The 23811-nt window shown below is 40.8% G+C and overlaps 1 pseudogene; it reads right to left on the reverse strand.

The window, feature by feature from the left end:
- Window positions 1–260: 260 nt before the first annotated feature.
- Window positions 261–876, reverse strand: LOC121942014 (annotated as a pseudogene).
- Window positions 877–23811: the final 22935 nt, after the last annotated feature.

Consider the following 23811-nt stretch of genomic DNA (forward strand, 5'->3'; position numbering starts at 1 on the left):
TGGTTGATAGGGATCTAATGTTTAAGAGTCTGCATTTAATTCTCCTGTTATGATGCTCTTTGACAGGAGATGTACTAATTTTTATGAGATTTTCTTGTACAACTCCCCTTTGTATTTATTTTAGATTCAAACAAATGAAGTGGTCGGGGGACAGACACCGATTTTATAACATTTACATTATGGGTGTGTGACTGTGCTATAGGAAGCTCAGAGAAGCGTGTAAGACTGCGACTCTGAACCATGGTCCCAACTCTGGGATGTCATGGCTTTCGGCCTCTAATAAACTCGGCCAGATTCCTAGAGAGGATAAGACCAGGTTTACCCCAAAAGGAGTGCCAATTATTAACGAAGCCAAAATCATTTGCTGGACACCACCTCGACAACCAGCGTTTGAGCGATGACATGCGGCTAAACATGTCATCACTGGTCACATTGGGGAGGGGTCCAGAGAAGATTACCGTGTCCGACATCGTCTTTGCGTACTCACACACTGACTCTATGTTAATTTTAGTGACCTCCGATTGGTATAACCGGGTGTCATTGCCGCCGACGTGAATAACAGTGTTCCTGTATTTATGCTTAGCTTTAGCCAGTAGCTTTAAATTTGACTCAACGTTTGACTATGGCCGCTGGTGTCTCAAACTTCACGTTTCGTAAAACAGAGCTACCAATGACCAGGGTTGTGTCCTCAGCGGGTGTGTCGCTGAGCGGGGAGTACTTTCCTGAAACGTGAAGGGGGGGTGGGAGGTGTACCGTGGGCTTCTGCTTACTGTGCTTCGTTCGGACAGTCACCCAGCCTCCCAGCTGCACGGGGGTTGCCGGGGGACGGCTAGCAGAGGCTATGGTATGTCGGTCCACACCGGCTACAGGGGGCATCCTAACTAACATCCTAACTTCTTCTTTTCCCATTTTATCTTCCATCTGTGTGTCTTGTTGTTTTAGGCTATTTTCTAAAATATCATAAATTCTTTAAATTTGATATGGTACCCTGACATTACCTTACTTCCTTACCAAAAATTGCACAAGTTGGTGAAGATAACTGCTGGTCTTCCTTCCTGTGTTTATATTTTGGAAGTCATTTGCAGATATCGGAGGAAGTGGGAGTGTGGTAAAACATTTAAAGTGACTTGCACTCATATACAATGATATTGTACGGGAAAAAAACAAAAAATGAACACATAAAACAATCTATAAGGATTCTGGAGTTGGAACACAGAGCGAAAGGAAACTGCAGATTTGCATTCTCTGAATGAACAAAGGAATAAACTTGAATAGCTAACTGAGAAGGTAGAGAAATCACTGATATTTACTAAACAAAAATATTTTGATAGTGGAGTAAAAGCAATGAAAAACATATAATCATATAAATAAAATAAAAAAAATAAAAAAAAATAGATGAAATCAAATATCTCTATCAAAGACCAAACTAGGTATATGAATATAAAGGGTAAACAAGAAATAACACAAGAACTGGCAGTTATATCCCCGGCTCTTCCAGTTAACATGTCAAAGTATCTCTGGGAAAGATACTGAACCCCAGGTTTATCTCGATGGCTGTTCCATCAGTGTGTGAGTGCATGTGAATGTATAAAAACTTAGTAGAAGGTGACACCTTGTATGTAGCCTCAGCCACCAGTGTGTGAATATGTGTGCGCTTTGAGTGACTAGAAAAGCAGCATATGAACGCTGGTCCATTTGTTCACAAAAGATTCCTCTTGCTTCATTACTATTCCCATACAGTATGCCCCTTATTGACTGCAAGCCCCTCCTCTATAGGGTCGTTGGTCAATAGATTTGGTGGACTTACAGATAATCAGAGGATAATAAGCACACAGAAAATGTTAATTGGGACACAGCCTGACGAAACTGCTTTTGGAGTGCGCTAAATGTTTTTAAAGGTATCCAAGAATGTCAATTTATATATCTACATCACATAACAATGGAGGACATTATGCATTGAAAACTATTCCAAGATATTGTACTTTGTAAAAGGGAAGGAGACGTTTTCCTCTACAAACATGTTTCTAATGCAAAGCACCACAGGGGATCATTAAAGGCAAACTACGCTCTTTGATAATAGAACCAACCATAAAATACACCTAAATGTGTCAGCATCTCCACTACTTATTGTCACATGCATAATGAGCAGTGTAGCTCATATTATGACCACACTGATAACATTTTTACAACATCATTGCTCCAGCCTCTGGGACAAACGCTGGCCCATTTAATAGGCTTTATAATGATATATGCCTTCCTACGCCCTTTCATCAGTCTCTCTAAATTGGCACTAAAGGGTTTCTGGTTGACCTATTTATTCATTGTACTTCTGATCTGGTTAATACGGTGACATTGTGGTGGCACACAACTATACACCCACAAACATGCACCCACATGTCAGGATTTGATGCTGTCTATTATCAGTCTGTGTGGTATGGAGGCCAAGAATGAGGTGGTTAGAGATAGGGGAAATGTTTCTTCAAAGCAGATATTCAAATATACACATTCAAAACATAGAAGCCACAGCATCGCTTTAGATACTGGGAGGGAAAGCAAAAATGAGAACAATTTGTGTGCGTGTGTGTGTGCGCTTGTGCATCTATGTGTGTGGCCCTGGAGTGCATCTGTATCATCAGGGTCATGTGGTCAGATGTATGGTCACTGTCGCCAGGCCTGGGTCTCAGTGTAAGACTGATGAGGAGGATTTTCATCTCTTACGCCTGAGGCTTGTGTGTGTTTGTACATCAGTGTGCAGCCATTTGTGCGTATGTGTGGGTGGATGTGTGCGTTTTGATCTAAACCAAGCAGGGTGAGATACAATCCTAATACGGTGGCGCAGCAGATGGCAGACTGTGCCACCTGCATCTCCTTTAGACTTCCAGGACAGACCTAAGCATCACCTCACTGACCAACCAGCACACAAAGGCACACATAGGCACGCACACGCACACACACACACACACACACACACACACACACACCACACACACACACACACACAAAATTTTGATCCACTGAGCACCAGCACATATGGGATATCTTAATGGTCTTGATGCCGTGTGGAAAGTCCAGAAAGAAACAAATGAGCCTGTGCTAGCCTACTAAGAAAATATAAGTAAATAAATAAAGTTAAATTCCAGTATTATTGAATTTGGTTCTCGGTAAGATTTGGAAAGTGCAACTAAGGGTAAAACTGTAGCATACAGTACATAAAAAATAAATAAATAAACCTTTTTTTTTGTTACAGGGCAGTTACTTTGAGATAGTAGAAGAGTAAACTCTTAATGTAGCCAGAGGTCATACACAAAATTTAACACATTACAAAACCTTCATCACAACATCACCTCTAGCATGCACTTGGGGTGGTTTGCAACTGAGTGCGATGCAGTCAGGATGAAAGTCATACCTTCAAGTTGTTTGAGGTCATTGTTCTCCGACAGAATTGGTGGATTGCTCCCTCTGGGTTAGGAGAGAGCTGTTGCTCCAAGTGAAGGAATATAAGTATCTAAGGGTCTTGTTCATGAGTGAGGGTAAAATGGAGTGTGAGATGGGAAGGCAATTTGGCACAGCATCTGCAGTAATATAGGCACTATTCTAGATGTTGTGGTTAAGAGGAAGCTGAGCCTAAAGGCAAAGCTTTTGAATTACTGGTCCATCTACATCCCATCCCTATGGTCATAAGCTTTGCAAAAAGTATGAGATCAGAAATGCAAGCAGCCAAAATGAGGTTTCTCCATAGGGTGTCTGGGCTCAGCCTTAGAGAAAGAGTGAGCAGCTCAGGGAGCTTGGAGTAGACCCACTGCTCATTTGCATTGAAAGGGGCCAGTTGAGGCGGTTCGGGCATCTGATTTTGATGAGTCATGTTCAACAGGTGGGGGGGCACTGGAAAAGCTGAGTGTTGTAACTGTATGTAACATTGATATTTGTAAAGATTCGCCTTTTTGTCTTATTTTTACCATAGCTGTTATTGAATGCATTCTATTGTATGTAACTGTGATATCTTTTTTTTATTCTTTTCTTTACTAAAAGCCTAACTAGGGACAGGAGTTGGAAATTACTTACTGGAAAGTACTGAGAATAAAAAAAAGATATCACAGTTACATACAATAGAATGCATTCAATAACAGCTATGGTAAAAATAAGACAAAAAGGTGAATATTTACAAATATCAATGTTACATACAGTTACAACACTCAGCGGCAAGAGATTATAAAAGAGTTAAAATGCTCACATCTCTCAAGGAAAGTGAGAAGTTTCTTTCCTAGTGTTGTGTCAAAGTCTGCTCTGCCATCAATCAATATGAGAGAACAATTTGCTTTTGCATTGGTGATGTACCTAATCCAGCTTGTCAAGGGTACATTTGAATCTAAAATTTTAGGGGAGTGCATGGATATACGCCTTCACTAAAGGAGTATGAAAGAATCTCTCTACTGACAATCTTTGCACCAGGCTCCCAGGAACATTGCTCACCTTTGCTTCCAGTTTGTTTTTGTTTTGTTGGGGCTTTTCTTTTTTTTTAACCAGTGGCTACTTGCAGTCTTGCAATGAAAAATTCCTCTGCATCCTAGTCATCTTCCCCATAGACCACCATTATAAATAAACTTCACTAAAATTGTTGACAGGACACCTTGGACTGAAGTCAAGGTCAATTGTTATGGTCTCTGTTCTACATTTTTGATTCATGGAGGTTTATATATTTGCAAAACTTTCTTTGAGCTGAGAAGAGTACCTTACAAATCTGTAATGGTCTATTAATGTAAAGTCTATAAGCCAAGCGGGAACACGAAGCTGGAGCCAGTGAGAGAACCACTACCCTGCATACTCAGTTGGCCACACTAGCCAAAAAGTAAATCCAGAATTGAAAAACTATTTTGGCATATGTAAAAGGGAAGCAATTCCCATTGATCTGAAAAGGTGCAACCTTGGGGTGCAAGTATCCCAACGCGTTGTCATTCCAAGTCTTTGCATGTTGCTGCTTTGCAGTGGACTTCCATATCTACATATTACGCTCTAGGTATCCTTCTGCAACTGCCGTTAACATTTCAGGATGCTGCTACTGGGATTACAGCACAAGCACATGGTGGGATTATGCTTCATAAGGTTATGTTTGGACAACAAAAACATACAGTAACCAACACCGGGACATCAACAAATGCACATGCTGCCAAGGACAATTAGGTTAAGGCAACACAGGCATGGATGGTTAGGATTAGCGTAAGGAGGCTCCAAGGGTCTTCAGAGACAAGACCAATCCACTCACCTTCCCTGATGAGTAGGCCAGCATAGTTTATCTTTGTAGTCTGGTAGAACCGCACCTCAGCAAAACCACACGGTGAAGTCAAGCCCTGACTCTCCAGTGCAGCCTGTCTGTATTCCACTGTGGTTCTTTGCCTGTGGGACATTCCTCTACAGTGTCTGTGATGCAGAGCACCTGGCCAAGGCAACGTATGTTGGGAAATCAGAAGAGTGTAACTTTCTCTCAAGGTGTACCTCAACAACTTTATTACATTTCCTGGCCATCACCCAACACTGATGATCAAGGAGGAATATTATGCAATTGCAGGTATGTGACACTTAAAATAGACCTACATATTAAGTAGCCTATAGGCTGACATGTCTGTATTAATTTAAGCCTCTCCCTCAGGGTTCCCTAACATCATAGGCACTGTTGACTGCACCCATGTACTGTACACATCCAGGCCATTCAGCTGGCTCTATGGAAGCAGACTATGTTAACAGGAAATCTTTCCATAGCCTAAATGTACAGTATGTACTGGGAGATACTGTCCATACTTTGTCAGACAGTGGACTTGACTCAGAAATGCAAATAACAAAATTTGCTTCTACCTATCCTGTGTGGTGCAATGTTACATTAATGCTTTGCCTAGCATAGTGAGCTATATCACTAATTACACCCTTTGTACTTACAGATGATCTGCAATGGAGGCTGCTGAATATCTAATCTCGACGCAAAATGGCCAGGGTCTGTGCATGACTTCTGGATCTTGAGAGCCTTCTCACTGGCACGGAGGTTTGCAGAAGGCAAGAGATTGTTATGGAGCCAAGGGTTCTTTTTTTCTACACACAACATGTGTATTGCATGGTTTCTTATAAAGGGGCAAGGTGTGAACATTATCTATGTATTGTAAGTGGTAAAACAAGTCTGGAAAGTCGTTACGCACACATTGTTTCAATTATATTCTAATTAATATCGAACAGGATTTCTTACTTAAAGCATCATAATGTCATATGTAATCAATGCCTTTATTCTGTAGGCCAGTTCAGTGGAATCCTTCTTGGGGACAGAGGCTACGCATGCATGCCTTATCTCATAACACTCTACCCGAGGCCTGAACCGAGGCAGAGAGGGCTTTAACAACGTGTAACCAATTTTAAAGATATAAAAGTGAATTACAGCGTAATAACAACTTGGACTGATCATAAGACCTGGACCAGAATCAGAAGACACTAAATTCGGGAGGAGCCACTGTACTGAGCAACAATAGTGAGGCAGACACAGAGTAACAGTCGAGTAGCCACTCTTATAATTTGTTACAGTGAATAAAGTAAACTGTTTGGTTTGTACAGAATGAAAATTAATAACCCAAACTGTCAGAAAATGAAAAAATAGTGTGCACACTTACAACAAAAAATGTCTGTTGGGGCCCTTAAATAAAATAGGAGTTGTTGCAGGTTTTATCATTGTAGAGTTATTCAAGTTCACCTGCTTCCAAAGGTCCTTGTAGTGTAATGTAAGTGTAATATGTGTGTGGATGAGTGGATACGTGGGTATTTCCTTGGTGCTGAACTTTCATTAGGGTGGTTGGCTCGCCATCTGTTACGGCAGGGAAGTTTGTCCTGAACCTCAGACTCTTCCGTCCTCCAAAAAAACCTGACCTGTAGACAGGTCACACAATTTACATTCAACACCATCCATTCTCAGATGCATCATTAGGAATACCAAATGTCAAAAGATGCACACCATTACATCTAATTATGACATGAATCTTCATCTCTATTCAGATCTCAAATCTGTCTTAGTTGTACAACGTTCAATCTTAAGTGTATCATTTCTGAGAACTAACCATTAAAGTGCTCACACATTGACCTGTTCATTGAACAGTGTTTCAATAGTACTTATGGTAAGTAACCATTAGCATTCAAAATATCATTTATCATAACCATATCAGAAACATGTGCAAATAACATAACAGTACACATTTTGAGTTAAACTGTGGAGAGCAAACAGAACATTAAATACAGTTCAAACCATGAGCTTTGGCCATTAGAGGGTAGAATACCTACATCTTCTCCAGTATTCTGATCTCCAACTTTGTTTTCTTTATATGTAGTTTCTTCAACTGAATGTCAAGAAGCAGCTTTCTTTTAAATGGTACGGACATCCTGAGTTTGAGAAAATGTGTCATAAAGTAGCCAAGTATGAAGTTAATAACGATATAATAATTGTGAGCAGTGACTGACTTCACTCCTTGCTGAAGGGGATCTTGTTCTGTTCACATCCTGCCATAAGGTCTGTGGTTAGAAAATATACTACAAATCTTCAGAATGCACACACACATCCAAAAACCTCTCATATTTGGGCTTACCTCTGGCATTTCAATGTCAGACACAGTGTCCTTATCAATGGCCCTAGATATACTGGGGCCATCTAACTGCAAAAAGAGAAGCCCTGATGTTATTGAAGCAAGGAAGGACAAGATTGGATGACATGAACAGTGTTTATTGCAATACAAAGAAATAGGACCTACTTACACATGTCTCAGGTGTGCTGTGGCCAGCTGTGGCTGGGGGGTCTAAAAGACATATGGTGCCTCCTCTCACTGACAGGCATACCATTAGTTATTACGATTGAAAGAATGATACATGGAGAGAAAGTAGTGGGCAAAAGCCTAACTTCAACATATTTCTGCCGTACACCTGGGGGGATGATTTCTGTTGATCTTCTTCTCAATCATCCATTGAACTGGGCTTTTTATACTCCATGGGTCTTAGCCAAAAGCCACACTTTGCAGGTCTAGCCTGGATTAGCCTTGATTACACGAGGCTGAACCTCGTTAGTGGAACGACTTTAGCCTTAAATCAGAGATGGTGCTAATCTGAGTCTGATTTTACCCCGTAAGTCTCACTTCCATAAGCGACTTAGATGGAATACCCCCCTGGTTATGTCCAGCCGCTCTGTCAGCTGATGATGCCAATCCACATATGCTGCTGCAGCAGGTGCTGTGCAGCCATCCATTGGCGTATCATAACAACATGATACATGACCAACATGATATGATTGAGACTCACTCAGCAACGGGAAATCAGAGACTGCTCTGTGCACATCTTCACAGAGACATGGTTAACCCCTAACATCCCGGATCGAGCTGTTGTACTGGATAGACAGACCTTGTTGGGAGCCATAAGGACACAAGACTGATGCAAATTCAAAAAATCCACTGCAGGAATTGAATGATGAACTCCCAAAATTTTGAAATCTCAAAGATGTAGCAGGATCAAGGACAAATGAAAACTTTAAAAACTTTAAACTTTATTTAAAAAATGATCAATGAATCTGCCTTCTAACTTCTACCTTTCTTCAGTCTGGCCACATTCTCAGCTAAAATAATGTTAAAAACAAGTTTGAAATGGCTAAAATAACAATGACTAAAACCAGTAAGAGTCCCAAGGTCCAGAGTCCATTTGGCAACATCCAGTCCAATAAGCCTCCTTTGTGGTCCTTTGTGGCTTGCTGCTTGATGGACCGTCCCGCTGGCAATAAAGAAATACACTCTGATCAGCAGAGATGTCTCTAAACATCCAGAAAGAGGTGGTGTAGGAATAACTAAAAAGGTGAGCCAAATTGTTCCAAAGTAAATACAATCAAAGAAATCAAACAATGCACTCAAATGACTTAAGGTTAAAGAAATCAAGCGTAATAACATTACAGATATTATAATATTACTGTAATTACCGATAAACACAGCAAACACACCAAAAATCGTGCAATAAAGTCAATATTCCAAACACACACAAAAAAAGGTGATTAAAATACAAAGGAATGGCTCATCCCTATCTAGTCAGGTCTATAGAACGTTTTGCTGCTTTTGCCAGGGCCGAATCTTGAAATTGATGTATTGAAATGTATTTGCCCACAAAGGAGTCAGGAGAGAGACTTAACTGGAAGAGGGGTGAAGCATACATGCACCCCTCTGCTTTCCCACAAAGCATGTCTCTGCCTTCCGCACTAGCCGACTGTGGAGACGTGCGATGCCCCGGCCTCCTTCACCTCTGCTCGACCCGCGGCTCTGGTGGATGCACGCCGACCTCCGGTTTCTTGCAGTCCCGTAGCCTGACCTCAAAGGCCGATAGTAGATTGCTGTCCTCCTTGTGCACTTGTTGTACTCCGTGTTCAGCCTCTGGTACCTTTCTGCGCACCCCCATCCTCTCCCTTTGACTGCCCGTCTGTAACTTAAAAGCATGGGAGAGCGCAGCACACCACTCAGCACCTGCTTCAACACCAACAGGAGTGGTGATTAATCCCCGCAAAAGTGTGGGAACTACCCCAAGACAGCACTTTCACCAGGCCAGCCACACATAGGCTACATCCAGAGTCACCCTGTGACATCAGTATTTGATGACTATGGAATGAGAACTGGCTGGGTATCCACATTTAATATTATATTAATGCTTGCACACACTGTAAAACTTTTCCCTGTAAATTTACAATAATTTACTGGCAGCAGCTTTGCTAGCAAAGTACTGTATTTTTACAGTTCCCTTACTGTATTTTTGAACTACACTCTATATTACTGTAAAGGATTTGGCAGTTCATTACTGTATTATTGTAAATTCACAACAGTATGTATCCTGTAATATATAATAATAATAATACAATTCATTATGCAGTTTGCTTTCAAATATTTATTTACGTTAAAAAAAAGTCACCAGAGCAACACAAGCAAAACTAAACCCTTACAAACCTTAACTCCCTGCCTGTTTACTTTTCTTCTCTTTGTTTTGTTCTTTCAAAAGATTGACATTTTCTTCATTAAATGATAGTGTGTACAGTACTTGCTAACTCACTGTGTAAATTTGCTATTATGTGAATAGTAACAACATTAGATTGGAACAGACTAAAACTATTTAAAATGAACCTGCTGCAGAACAGCAGCATAGCACTTGCATGAGTGTATTACAGTAAAGTGACCAAAACAACAATCATGCAACTGTTTTTGAACAACAAAAAATCCTGAGTTCCAAAGTTTGAAAAAGACACTGGAGTCTTGGTCACTGAGTGTCTCAGTATGTGAGTGAGTGATTGAGTGAACGCATGAGTGAATGACCGACGGAGTGAGTAGTGTGTGCGTGCGTAACTGTGTGTGTAAAAGATCAGACAAGTTTCCATCTGAAGTCACTGAGCTTCCTGATGAGTGTTGAGACGTGTGCATTCACTGATGATGCCGTTTTTCGGACCATCTTCCCACTCTTCCTGATTGGCACTATCTCATGGCTTGCTTTTGTGCCCCTCTCAGTGTTGATGTCAATGCAGGTTCTGAAAAACAAAGTAGATAACACGATATTCTTTTGGGTGACAATCTATGAATGTGACATGTCAAGAGGAGACTTTTCAGTACAAAGTAGCAGATCAATCAATGATTGGTGCTTTTCAAAAAGTAACAACTCAGATCAATAATTAAGTTATAAAGAACAATTTTGATGGAAAAGGAAATAGTATCAGCCACAACAAATGGAGTAGAGGCAACAGTGATGTTTGTAGTTGATGTTCTTGAGTCAGAGGCATTACTGGTTATCATAGGTTATGGAACAATAGTGATGTGTGTAAATGAAGTCAATCAAAAGAAGCTATGTGTTACAGGATGTGTGAAAAGGCTCCTACCTCTGAAGAAATTCCACTGTCATTATCATGCTGATACTGGAGGTTGAAGTTGTAGTAGGAGGAGAAGACAACAACAAGCCCAAGCACAAAGTACGTTCCTTCACACAGCACCTGTTTTTCTGTGCTCATCATCCATGGCTGGTTCGTCTGTGTCATTGGACCTGAAAAAAAAAAATGCAAATTAGAAACATGCCAGTAAACAGAAGGGGCAAAAATAATAGAAATCAGTTTGTTCTGATTGATTATATTCATATGACAACATAAGGGGAGTCAGTTATTTTAAATTGAGTCTAAAAATTTGAAGTTTTGAAAAAGAATCATGGTATACCTGTAGTAAACTTCAGTAAGACAATATAATGGTTTTACTTCAAGGCCATTAGATATAAAGAAGTCATAACTATAAATAAAATAATAAACATTTAAAAAGGTGTTTTTTAGGGTTGTTTTTTTTTAAACATATTTTATTGTCTAGTTTTGTTGACATTCATAAATTATTAAGGTTTACCATATGCAATGCTGACTGATGTTCCAGTTAACTTATTCAATTTGATTTGTGTGTTTTTTGTTCTCTAAAATCCATCCTCAACCATATTTCATTTAAAATTGGCCTTTATGACAAATGCAACTAATTATTCCATTGGCACTGTTGATAGAATGAGTTTGTTTGTTATAGAGTGTTTGTTATGCACGGTTACTGAAGAAGTGAGAGGGGATCCCATAAAACCTTAGTAGTTTGAAGTGTCAGAGTTTCTGTTTGTGTAATTTGTAGTCTTATAAAGAGTCAAGCTGTTCATACTTTATTTACATTGAAAAAGTGACATACTTACCAACCACAATCAAAAGTGGGGTGTCAGGCGGTGGGACAACTGGACAATGGCTGATGTGGCAGACACCTTAAAAAAAACATAAAAAAAAGATAGACCTTGCTGATGTAGGCTGATTGACAGTGAATGAACTAGGATATTAGAATGATATAAAAGACCTGATTTAAAGAAAGAAAACATCGAACTGTGATATTGTTTAAAACAGACACTGTATAAAAGATTATCTTACATCAGTTTGGATGACAAGGGCATCCATTGTGCCATTAGAATCTGCGGGATATTGGAGGCAGCCATACTGCAATCGGTACTATAGAGAACAGCCTTTACATCATGATTTGTTGGGTTTTGTTTAAAGAACTCCATGATGTTTCTGCCATGCTCTTCAAGACAAGCCTCAATATTTCAGATAATTGAAACATCCGTCAGCAGTTGAGTGCACGTGCTCCTTGGGAAAAACAAATATGGCCATTGCTGCTTCACGTCACCCAAAGCCGGTGGTGGGTTAGCATTTATCATTTTGCGTTCCAAGTAACATGTTGTCTCCATAAGCATTAGCACTTCTGCCATCTCCATTCCTGAGGAATCTTCATGTGAAAAAAGAGCTTTTGTCTCTTACATTCCAGGGATTCTTATGTCTCCTCATGTGGAAGCTCAGGCTGCCATTGTGTGCAGCTGTAAATGTCTGCAGGTCCTCTTTGTTGTTTAGCTCCATTTGCATCTATTGATGTTCTGCGACAAGCTAGGGTGTTGTTTCTGTTCAAATGTGCTTTGCGTGTCTTTATTTGACATAGCAGAGATTCATAATCTGCCCCGACAGTTGTTCCTCCATCATCCATTGTGTCCAGAAATGACTGGGGATACTGCCACACTATGTCCCTTGCAATGATGAGACACTGGGCTTTGCTTGGATTCATTTCGATTTTCTGTATGTCATCAACAAGTATGTGAATCATCTGTCGCCTATCTGTAGGTGAAGACCTTTTTCCATTGTGGATGGCTTAGTGTAAACTGGAGGGCATTTTGTCCCAGTTTACCTTAAAAGTATCAGGCCAGTTTACCCTTGCAGGCGAGGGTGATGCTGGAGGAGAGAACAAGGGACTGCTTGAAATTGAAGATCTTTGATCCTGTGGGATGGATGCAGACAACTGCCTGGGTGGGGCAGATATGGACGCAGGCTCTGGAATGGGCAAAGTGTTACATTAGAAGTATCAATATCTGGTAACATCTCTCAATCTCATTTTTGCATTGAGGATACATTATCCTATTTCTACAGACTACAGAAAAATTATTAACATACTCTGTGTTAAATCAGATCATTATCTCCACATCTGCCTCATGATATACTCATATGTGCAGATTAAGAATGTGATTCCTTTTAGAAATTGACCAGATCAAATCAATATCAAGTAAATGTGCCTGTTGCCAGGCTAATTTCAATCTCAATCCCTATAGTTTACTCACGTGCTTATATTTCTGTGCAGAAGCTATACCTCCATTATCAAGGAGTATGCACATTTTTGAATACCATTTTCTCTTATCTGTTCATATTCTGTTTTTTTTCTTTTTTACATACACTTTTCAAATGGTATGCTCTTATCACATGTAATGCTCTTCATCATATTTGCTTTTTTATTGCATCTTTCTCTTTTTTATCATATGTGCTCTTCCACTTTTCTTTTCTTATCTTTCATGATATATTTCCTTTTATTTATGGAAATAAGAAAACAGTACTAGAATCTAAAACCTAATGAATTACCTTTAGGTTTCCAGGCATCCAGAAGTTTTCTGCATTGAACTGGCTTTATGAATTCTTCACATATGTGCTCTTTCACATACTGCAAGTCTTCCTCTGTCTCTACAACTAGCTGTATCAGTTTCTCCACCATGCGATCAAGTGACTGGAATCACTGGGGTCCAGCATCCTACAGAGATGGAAAAGAGTGGTGGAGTGAGATCACTGACAAGCCAAGCATATTATACTCTGGCAAAGGATGGTAGACTAGAAGGCTTTCATGTTCAGTGCAGACATAGCATGTATTTTCTGTGAGACAATAGATCCCTTAATCAACAAGACGGACAGACTGGCATTTTTCTGTGACAAAAAAGACACAAGTTGTAGCGTGAATTAAGATCTACTTAATCCTGCCAAACACAAGTCCTTAATCTTTTTTTTCCAGGATAACACACATTCTTTTTATAGAGTGTGCCTTTAACAAGAACTGCATGCGCAGCAACAGTGTCGTTTGGCTGGAAGTTAAGAGGGGCAACGAATTCTTGGATCTTGTCACTGTAGTAATGTACAAAAGTCTGTGCCTCTGTCAATGGCAACACATGGTGGGATAATATGACCACACTGAGGTAAACCTGCATAAGCGGATGCCTTTCTGTAAGAGTGGTGCAGAGGTTATTGAAGTTGTGCAGTTTGCGAGCACACTGTTTGAAATATGTGTGCTTACTTTCAAATCGCAGAGTACATAAATGCATAAGAGGCCCAAAGTGAATAGTGAGGTCTGGGTAATGAAGGAAATAGTGTTGTTTTGGTTTCAGTGGCTGATCTGGAAAGTGCTCCTTTCTGCTTAGTAAGTACTCCTCTATCAAAACTTTCAGGTATGCTATTTGACCAGTGGTTATCTTTGGAGCACAAATCAGCTGGACTATTTATCTGATTTGCAGTAGCAGTTGCCAGACATCATTTTCCATCGGGTTTTGAATCTTGTCACCGATCAAGACTGGTAGATTTCTTAGTAGCTACCAGTTCTGCACAGCAGGCCCACTTCTTTCTGACTTCCAGGATGAACATCACTTGGTTTGTTATTAATTGCTGCCAAGGTAATGAAAGTGATTTATACATCTGCATGACTTAGCTGTCCTGATTGAGGCTTTTGCCATGGTAGAGGAAGTGACTATTTCACGATCAATATCACAGAATCTGCAGAATTGGCTGCTCTTGCTATAGTTCTCATTGAAACCCCCGATACTGTGTGATCCCAAGTTGTCACCAGCGATGGCAAACAGTGTGCCTCTGTACGCCTGTCTGTCTGACATGACCAAGCCATTTTCCTCTAGATCCTTCAGGTCTCTTATAAGAGAGTTAAATACTTTGTCAAGGCCAAAGTATTTATAATCCTGTTCTCAACATAATAAAGCCAGTTGCATTTGATCCACACTTGACCTATTATGTGGTGCCATATCTGCCAGTGAAAAGTACACAGCAAGGACTTTGTGTTTTCTCTTGTCTGATCCCAGTGGATTGAAAATCCACATGACAAGACAGTGAGTCATTCAAGGTGCACTGGCCTAAAAAGCCACTTTCATCTGATGCATTCTGGCTTTAGCAGGGTGATTTCTGTTCACATGTGTGAACATGTTTACTTTTTCGGAAAGTGCGCTTGCAATACGGTAGAGCACATTTGAAGGTCAAATTTTGGACATTTTTAGGAATTTTCATATGCCACACAAACGCAAATTTTGTTTCACAGTTATGACTACAGAGTTCGCATTTTAACATATTAGAAAATTAAATGAAAACCAAGCTTTTAAAAGATAAATAATTTGTCAAAAAAGGAAAATGAATTGTAATTTTTTTTCTTTTACAGGGAAGAAATTATGTGGCAAAGAAACCCAGCTTGTTGACAACCCTAATCTAATGTATGATCCTTATAGCTAACCTTAGGTAACGTAAGCTAATGTCATCAATGTTCTAACCTTAGCTAACATTAGCCAGCGTTAGCTCAGGTTCGAACATTGATAATATGAGGTGTTTCAAGAGCTTTGGTACAACACTATTGCAAATGGCAGAAGATTCAACTGGAAAAAGCTTTACAGATGTTTACTTTTTAGTATTATTTAAATTAATAAGGTTATGCTATTTTCTAGAAAAATAAAAATGGTTAAGGTTACTAACTTTAATCAGTGACGGTTGCTCTGTCAGACAAAAGGCTGTGGAGGCTGCGGCTGTGCCTCACAGACTGGCTGGCAGATGTGGTCCAAAGGTGAAATTCAGCAAAAAATGCAAGCCGGAAGCTTAAGAAAGATCTTCTCATGTAGAAATTCGGTGTTACACGATCCCATCAGCTACTTAGTTTGACGCATCTGCCTTTTACACCGCGCATCAGTTAATTTTTAAGTTTTTAACCTTATTTTCCCTCCCTTTTCTCTCACCCTCCCATGATGCTTAGCTGTTTACTGTAAATTTATGGTACATTGCTGTCAGAGATTTAAAGGTCCCTATAAGGTTAACATATCTGGCATTTGATTTTCAAATGAGTTAAAAATCTACATTAAGTTAAATCAACTCTCTGATCTCCGCTCTGTGCCACCATTATGACAATAATTTTTGAAGATTGCGGGCATGCAAGGAATCTTGGGAAATGGAAGGCCGCGAAGGATAGTAGCAATGTGTCCTCCATAAAGAGGGAAAAGAAGGCCGCATTTGTGGGCTGCATAAGAAGGAGCCTTCGAATTGGGACCAAATTGGAAAGCCTTCGCGCGGCACTGTGACGTAATCGGCCTTCCAATGCAGCCTCCAAAGGATGCAGACCCTGAACTGGGACACAGCTAATGGCAGACTCTGAAGTTGCTGTAGTCACATTATTTTTTCTCCGAGATTGCATTGCAATTTACAGTATTATTCTGTATGACAATATAACAGTAAAATACTGTTCAGATTTCACTGTAAATTTACATCAAAGTTTTACAGTGCAGATACAAGTTGGTATAGTCAAGGTATTACATTTTAGGGCATTTTACGCCACAAGAACATAAGAAAAACACACTTTTAGATTGAATGCTAAGCTGTGTGCTGTTATGCTCTTTACCCAAATGTACAGTCAGTTCATTTATTTGCATTAAATGCAGTTGTATCCATCTAGGTTGGTCATATTTTGTTCTACCACATTAATCATTAACATGAAATCAAGGAAGTGAAATGCTCTTTGACAGATTCTTCTTCGTATCATAATGAAATAAAATGGCTATATAACAACTCCCACTGCACTTGTTTATCCTAACTGCATAAAACCCCTTTTTACATTTGAGAATTTAATTCACTCTCAGTGGCCAGAAAACTGTTAAGTCTTTACAGGGACAGAATAGTGGTCAAGCTTTGGATATTTCCAGCCATGTGAATGAAATTAGTTTCTTTATAATGTTTATTTAATTATGACTGGTATGTGGATTAATGCCTGAACAGTTTTGTCCTTGTTCCTTTTAAAGGGTAAAGGAAATGTACTGCATGTTCAGATAATTTCCCCCCTATTTTGACTGGAATTTGATTGTATTTTCAATCAGAGACAAACACAGTATACAGCTTGTGGTATGTTGCAGTTCACCTCATTTACTCTTATTCATTCAGGAAATCTCACTGAGACAGTGTAATTGTTGTTTTCCACATATACTTTATGAGCTCCCCTCAGATAAGACTGACCTTTGAAAGCGCCTTGGCACAGCTCTTAGTTTAGTTCTTAGCTCTTAGTTTTTTAGATGAAGTATGCTCTATAATTATGCTCATATGCCTGTGTTTATTTACTAGCTTTTGTCTTTCGTTTTATATTTGTGAGTTTGTCTATAAAGAAAATATTTGTGTTTTCAGGGAAGCATCTGATGAAATCAATATTTTTAGCCAAGCTAGTGTGTTCAATGCTGATCTGTCAGTCAAATATTTTATTTAAAAGTGATATTCAGAGTGATATCTCGATAACTATTGAAGGGATTTCCATATTTCTATATTTTTGCACAGACATCCATGGTCCCAGGAGCATAAAATTGTAATGACTGTGGTGATACCCTGACTTTTTCGCCAGTGCCACTATGAGGTGAACCTTTGTCGATTTCAGGGAAATGTCAATTTAATCGGTTATGGATATGAAACATGAACGGACTCATTTTGTATCAACATTTTCACTTGTTATGATTTGATTAACTTGTCACCTAGCACCAGCATCAGGCCAAAAGCTTCATATATCATATGAAATACCTGCATAACTACCAGGGCTTAATTTGAGCTGGATCCTGCCGAACATATTCCAACACCTCCTTCTTTGGATACAAACCTATTTAATTGGATCCGACACCTCCTGTGTCGCTATGAAAATGTGTAAATATATTTTTTCTAATATTTAATGTTACCTGTCTTGTTAGCCTTCATTTCCCACTGAAGTCACACAAAAATTCCTTGTTTGCCTATTTTAGATGCATTTTAAATCAGATTTTAAGAGAGAGAGAGAGAGAGAGAGAGAGAGAGAGAAACAGCACTTCAGGTCACGCAGCGTGCAGAGTTTTGGAATTTTTTTTCTCCTCACATAAACCGATGTTGTGAATGAAACTGCAGTTTGATTTTCAATCGGAAAATGGTAAAATGGCAAAAAGACAATGAAGTCTGTTGAATTTCCTCAAACCAGCCAACCATTCGGGCACTAAGCAGGCCTACGTCATTCCGGTGGATCAACAGTGTGGAGACCCTGGTGAGATTGCAAAAGGACTGAGACACGGGGAGTGAAGGAACAAGCAGGAGAGAGGAGGCGGAGGGCTCTGTGGATGTTTTATGGGCTGTTTTGGACAAATAAGCATGATAGTAGGAAGAAATTGTTATTGTTGATCTCTGCTGCATTTGTGCTGAAATTGACACTCTGGAGTGTTGGTGCGGCGCTGTCCGTAGTACGCCCCCATTGTAGAAACCTGGCTTAAGGTACAGAACAGAGTTGCAAGAGAAAGTATGTGCTACAAACTGTTAACAGCTGTTTCTGTGCATTTCATCCTGCTGATTTTGAGTCCTTATAGGGCAGACAGGAGGGGCAGTCCAAAACACCCTCGACTTTTATGTGTTAGTCTGCCTTTTGCTTTCTATCTGAATGTGATTTTTTTTTTTTTTAACCATACCTGCCTCTTTTGCCTCATCTTAACTATCTATGCAGCACTGCTTGTGTTGACGTCTCGATGTCAGTTGCCATGTGCTTTTGTTGTTTAAAATAACCGTATGAAGGAAAGAGACATAAATTTGAGGCAGTTCACAAGTTATTTAGAATAATCTTATGTTAACTTCAAATACATATTTACACATTTTAGTGTATAACTCCTTCCCTCCATTTTCAAACAGTGTCTTCTATCTCCAGCCAGCCAAGTAAAACACCAAGCCATTCATGTTTCTCTCTCTGGTTCAGCCATAGCTGCCCTAGCAAAACCACTTTAGCTCAGCTCATTTCACACCGACTATAAGCAGACCCATGCAACTCATCTAAAAGAATAGAGGAGAGCGAGGAAAACGGGCTCCATTTCAAGCCTGACTGGTGCCGAGCTGATGATATGATTGTATGTGGGGATGTAAGCCCACAGAGTGTACAAAGTGAAACAGAGAGGGACCGGTACCATATTTTTCTTCAGAACAGTTCTGCATAATTCATGACATGAATTTGGTGATTGTGAATACCAATCCAAATACTCATGAAATTAGTTTTTCATACTGTGAAATTAATCTGTCGTGTTGGTACATTTATCTACACAGCTATCCTTAAAGCTGGGATGTGCAGAAATCTGGAAAAGGCAAAATCAGCATCATCATCTCCCACTTCACTCAGTGGTGCACAGAGAATCACCTACTCCTTACTCAGAACATTTACATGATGTTTGAAAAGGTTGAATTACTGTGTCAGTCTGACTAAGACTGGACTTATATAAATATTTGTAAACATGTTAGTGCGACTGAAATCATACTAAGTCAAATATTCTCAAAGTCAGACCAGAACACCAATATAATGTGGTTGGTAATCGATTTACTCTTTCATGTATATGCCTCAACCAAACCGGAATTGGCCTAGGTGTTGCTCCGTAGTCTCTGCACAGGGTTATGACCTGGGAGTCGTACAGCATACATTTGTAGAAGAGGGAGGAGGGAAGAAAACAAAACAAGATGAAGGTACTAAGTAAAGCATAGAGTACGTACAAAATGTACTGCGCCAAGGAGTTATCCATGTTTTTACAGTATGACATGCAACTCTTTTGACGCTTGCCAACTTGTTTGGTTTGTGATGTAATAGGTCAACTGGGAGAAGGTCCAATCTAGCTGAAAGGGGGCATATCTCCACCTACTGTGGTGGAGTCGAACAAAGTTTCATCAATAAATTGATTCTCTCCTGGTGCTTGTATACTATGACAAAGACAGTAGTCCAATTAAATGGCCTAATCGAGCTATAACTGTAGCTCCAACTAAATGTGCACTGTACTGAATGTCACCAAGAGTAAGGAACCCTGTGCCCCCCATCTCTGTTAATGCAAGCACAATATGTCCTCTTTGTTTTGTTTGAAAAACCTTTTAGAAATTCAAGGGGCATGATTCCTTTCTTTCCCCAGGAAGGCGTTTATTTTGAAAATATGCAGAAGGTCTTGTTGGAGGCTCAGCATCCAAAGACACCAGTACAATTGATCGGAATAGGTAAACCATGAGTAAGAACAGATTTTCAGTTAAAGAGAGATGTTCACCATAAGACACTGAAACCTGTAGAGATGTTAATTTCATTCAGGATCAGGCTTTCGATGCTCAAAGGCATCTCAATTATTGCATTATATTTGAATACTAGCTTTTATTTGACATTTTAAGACAACATAAAATAATGTCTATACTTTTCAAAGATTAAGTACTGTGTGCTTCAATTGCCCTAGAATAATAACTGTATACTTCAACAAATACATCAAGAAGAATATTTAGGCATAGAGTAAGGCCCAGTAAATAGCCAGCATTTGTAGTATTGTATTTATTGCATGGTGTACTGTGGTCAAAGCAGGAACAGGAACCACTAACACTGATGAATACTCAGCCCATCCTTGTCACTGCTTCGACAATGCTTTTGGCATATGATTGAGATGCTAAAAGCCATCTTTCCACCATGAAACACCGCTGCGCACAACCTGTTGTGTCTGCATGAAACACGGCAAGACAGAGTTTAGTTGAATTGCTGCTGGTAAGAAGGAGCATGAGGGCACCTACAGAGCGGGCAGGAAGGGCAGTGGATGGATCCAACAAACCCTAGACTTTCATGTAGGAGTCTGGTGTTTGCTTTCTGTCTGAATGTGATGTTTTTTTTCCAACACATTACCATGTGCCTTCTTCTCCTAATCCTAACCATCTGTGTCAGCATGTGTGTTAGTTGCCATGTTGTTGGTTGCCATGTGCTGTTGCTGCCTCAACATATCCAAGTGCAGCGTAATCCCACCATATGCATGTGTTGACATTACAGCAGTGGCAGTCTGGAACAGAGATGGCAGTTGCAGAAGGATACCTGAGTGTAATATGTGGATGCGGACATACATTACAAAGTGGCAACATGTGATAAGACTAATGAACCGCCCTTTTCTGACTTTATCTGCAGGTAAGCTATGGATGTGGAAGTCCTGGTTAATCAGGAGATTGGCTGTCTCCGCCACCGAGGGCAGCTTTGACAAGACCACAAAATGGACAGCCTTGGAAAAATGACAGTAATACCTCTCAAGGGGGGCAGACCAGTCACAAAGTCAACAGCGATGTGTGACCACGGGCGTCCAGGTATAGGGAGTGGTTGAAGAAGACCAGCAGGAGGGCGGTTGGAAGATTTCCCTCGAGAGCAGGTGGTGCATGCAGAGACGAATTCCCGGGCCATGGTCAGCCATTAGAAACATCATTGGAGGAGATTCAAAATCCTAGAGATTCTGGCATGACAAGCAAAGTGGGAATTGTGCCCCCACTGGAGCACCTGGGAACGGACTGGTTCTGGGACAAAAAGACAATTAGGGGGCCCCCCACCCGGATCAGGTTGCGTAAGTTGTGCGTTTCTCACAACTGCCTAAATGGGAAACTGCAGCAGCCAATACACAGGAGGCGGGAGCTATGGTGTCAGGTATGGCTTCCCTCTCACCATCAGTCTGGAAGCTCTGGGATAGAGCGTTGGGCTTGACGTTCTTGCTTCCAGGTTGGTAGGTAAGGGTGAAGTTGAACCGTCCAAAGAATAAGGCCCACCGAGCCTGGCAAGAGTTCAGTCTCTTAGCGGTTTGGATGTAGGCCAGGTTCTTATGGTCGGTCCAGACAATGAAGGGTCTCTCTGCTCCCACCAACCAGTGTCTCCACTCTTTCAGAGCCAGTTTGATTCCCAACAGCTCCCAATTCCTGACATCATAATTCCTCTCTGCGGACAACAATTTTCGAGAAAAATATGCACAAGGGTGTAATTAATAAATCACCTGAGGATCTCTGAGATAGAACAGCCCCAACACTGGTATCCGAGGCATCCACCTCAACGTCTAACTGGCGAGTTGGGTCAGGCTGGATGTGGATGGGAGCAGAAGAGAAACGCTTCTTGAGTTCTTTAAATGCTGAATCCACCTCGGTCATCCAAACAAAAGGAGCTGAGAGAGAGGCGAGACGAGTGAGAGGAGCCACAACCATGCTGTAATTTCTAACAAACCACCTATTCGCAAACCCAAAAAAATGTTGTAGCTGTTTCCAGGGTGTGGGGACCTCCCATTTCATGACTGCCTGTATCTTGGCCGGATCCGTCTTCACCTGCCCGCTTTCCACAATGTAGCCCAGGAATGAGACAGATGAAGTGTGAAATTCACACTTCTCAGCCTTGACAAACAGCTTATTTTCACGTAACCTCTGCAACACCTGTCTGACCTGCACCACATGTTCTGAGAGGTTACGGAAAAAGATCAGGATATCATCAAGGTACACGAAGACTGACCTGTTTAAGAAGTCCTGGAGAACATCATTTACCAGAGCCTAAAAAACTGTCGGAGCCCAAAGGGCATGACCAAATACTCAAAATGTCCTAATGGTCTGCTGAAGGTGATCTTCCACTGGTCTGATGGTAGGCGTTCCTGAGGTCCAGTTTGGAGAAGATGGTGGCTCCATGCAGTGGTTCAAATGCAGAACTGATGAGAGGGATACTTGTTTTTGATAGTTATGGCATTTAATCGACGGAAATCAATACAAGGTCTAAGTGTTTTATATTTTTTTCTCAACAAAGAAAAACCGGAGAGGACGAGGGGCGAATAATGCCAGAACTGAGGGATTCATTTAAGCATTTTTCCATTGACTCACGTTCCGGTGCAGATAGGTCATACAACCTACTGGTTGGTCGAGGTGCTCCTGGCAGCAGGACAATGGAACAGTCGTACAGTCGCTGGGGTGGTAGAGGTGAGCTTGTTACTTGCTGAAAACATCCGCCAGGTCGTGATATTCAGGTGGAACAGATGACAGATCAGGTGGTTTGGGTGAAGCAGAGCTGGGACTGGTTTCATACATAGGCTGGGCTAATTGGCATGACAAAATGAGATCCAACTAATGATTTTCCCTCCTGCCCAATCAACCACTGGATTATGAATTTGGAGCCAGGGAAGACCGAGAATGATGGGGGCATGAGCAGAGGGCAGAACATGAAAGTTCAATCTTTCCCTATGGTTACCTGCTAGTAACAAGGATAAGGGTTGGGTTTGGTGAGTTACACGGGCCAACACCTCTCCATTGATGGCAACCACTTCCATGGGGGTAGACAAAACCCCACAGTTAAAGTTCGCTATCCAAAAAATTTGAATCAGCGCCAGAATCAATAAAGGCTAACAGAGTCAATGGGTGGTTGTTGATCAACAAAGTGGCTTCAATATGTAGGCATTTTCGGGGAAATGTGGGAACCACAGCTCTACTCACCAGAACCTCGTCTGCGACTGGTGAGGTCTGAAGTTTAACCGCCGATCACAGGAGGCCAGTTGATGTCCCCTATCTTCACAGTAGAGACAAAGTCTCTCTCTGAAGCGGGGATTCCTTTCCTCCTGGGAGAGTCGGGTCCTACCCAATTGCATGGACTCCACAGCCACTTTGCTGCTGGTCAAGGGTGAAGCAGAGGCAGGTAATTCAACAGGACACAAGTGAACTGAACTGGGAGCCGATGGAGGGGAAATAGCGACAGCTGGAGGTCAGTTGAGGGCCTGTTGGGCCTTCTGTCTTCGTCACTCACTTAGCCTGTTATCCACTTGAACAGCTAATGCTATCAGCTTGAGTAGCGACCCAGTCTCTCCACGTCCCACTAGACCATCTTTATCCGATTCGTTGAGCCCTCGAAAAAA

Source organism: Plectropomus leopardus, chromosome 4, assembly GCF_008729295.1.
Source record: "Plectropomus leopardus isolate mb chromosome 4, YSFRI_Pleo_2.0, whole genome shotgun sequence".
Classification (NCBI taxonomy): Eukaryota; Metazoa; Chordata; class Actinopteri; order Perciformes; family Serranidae; genus Plectropomus; species Plectropomus leopardus.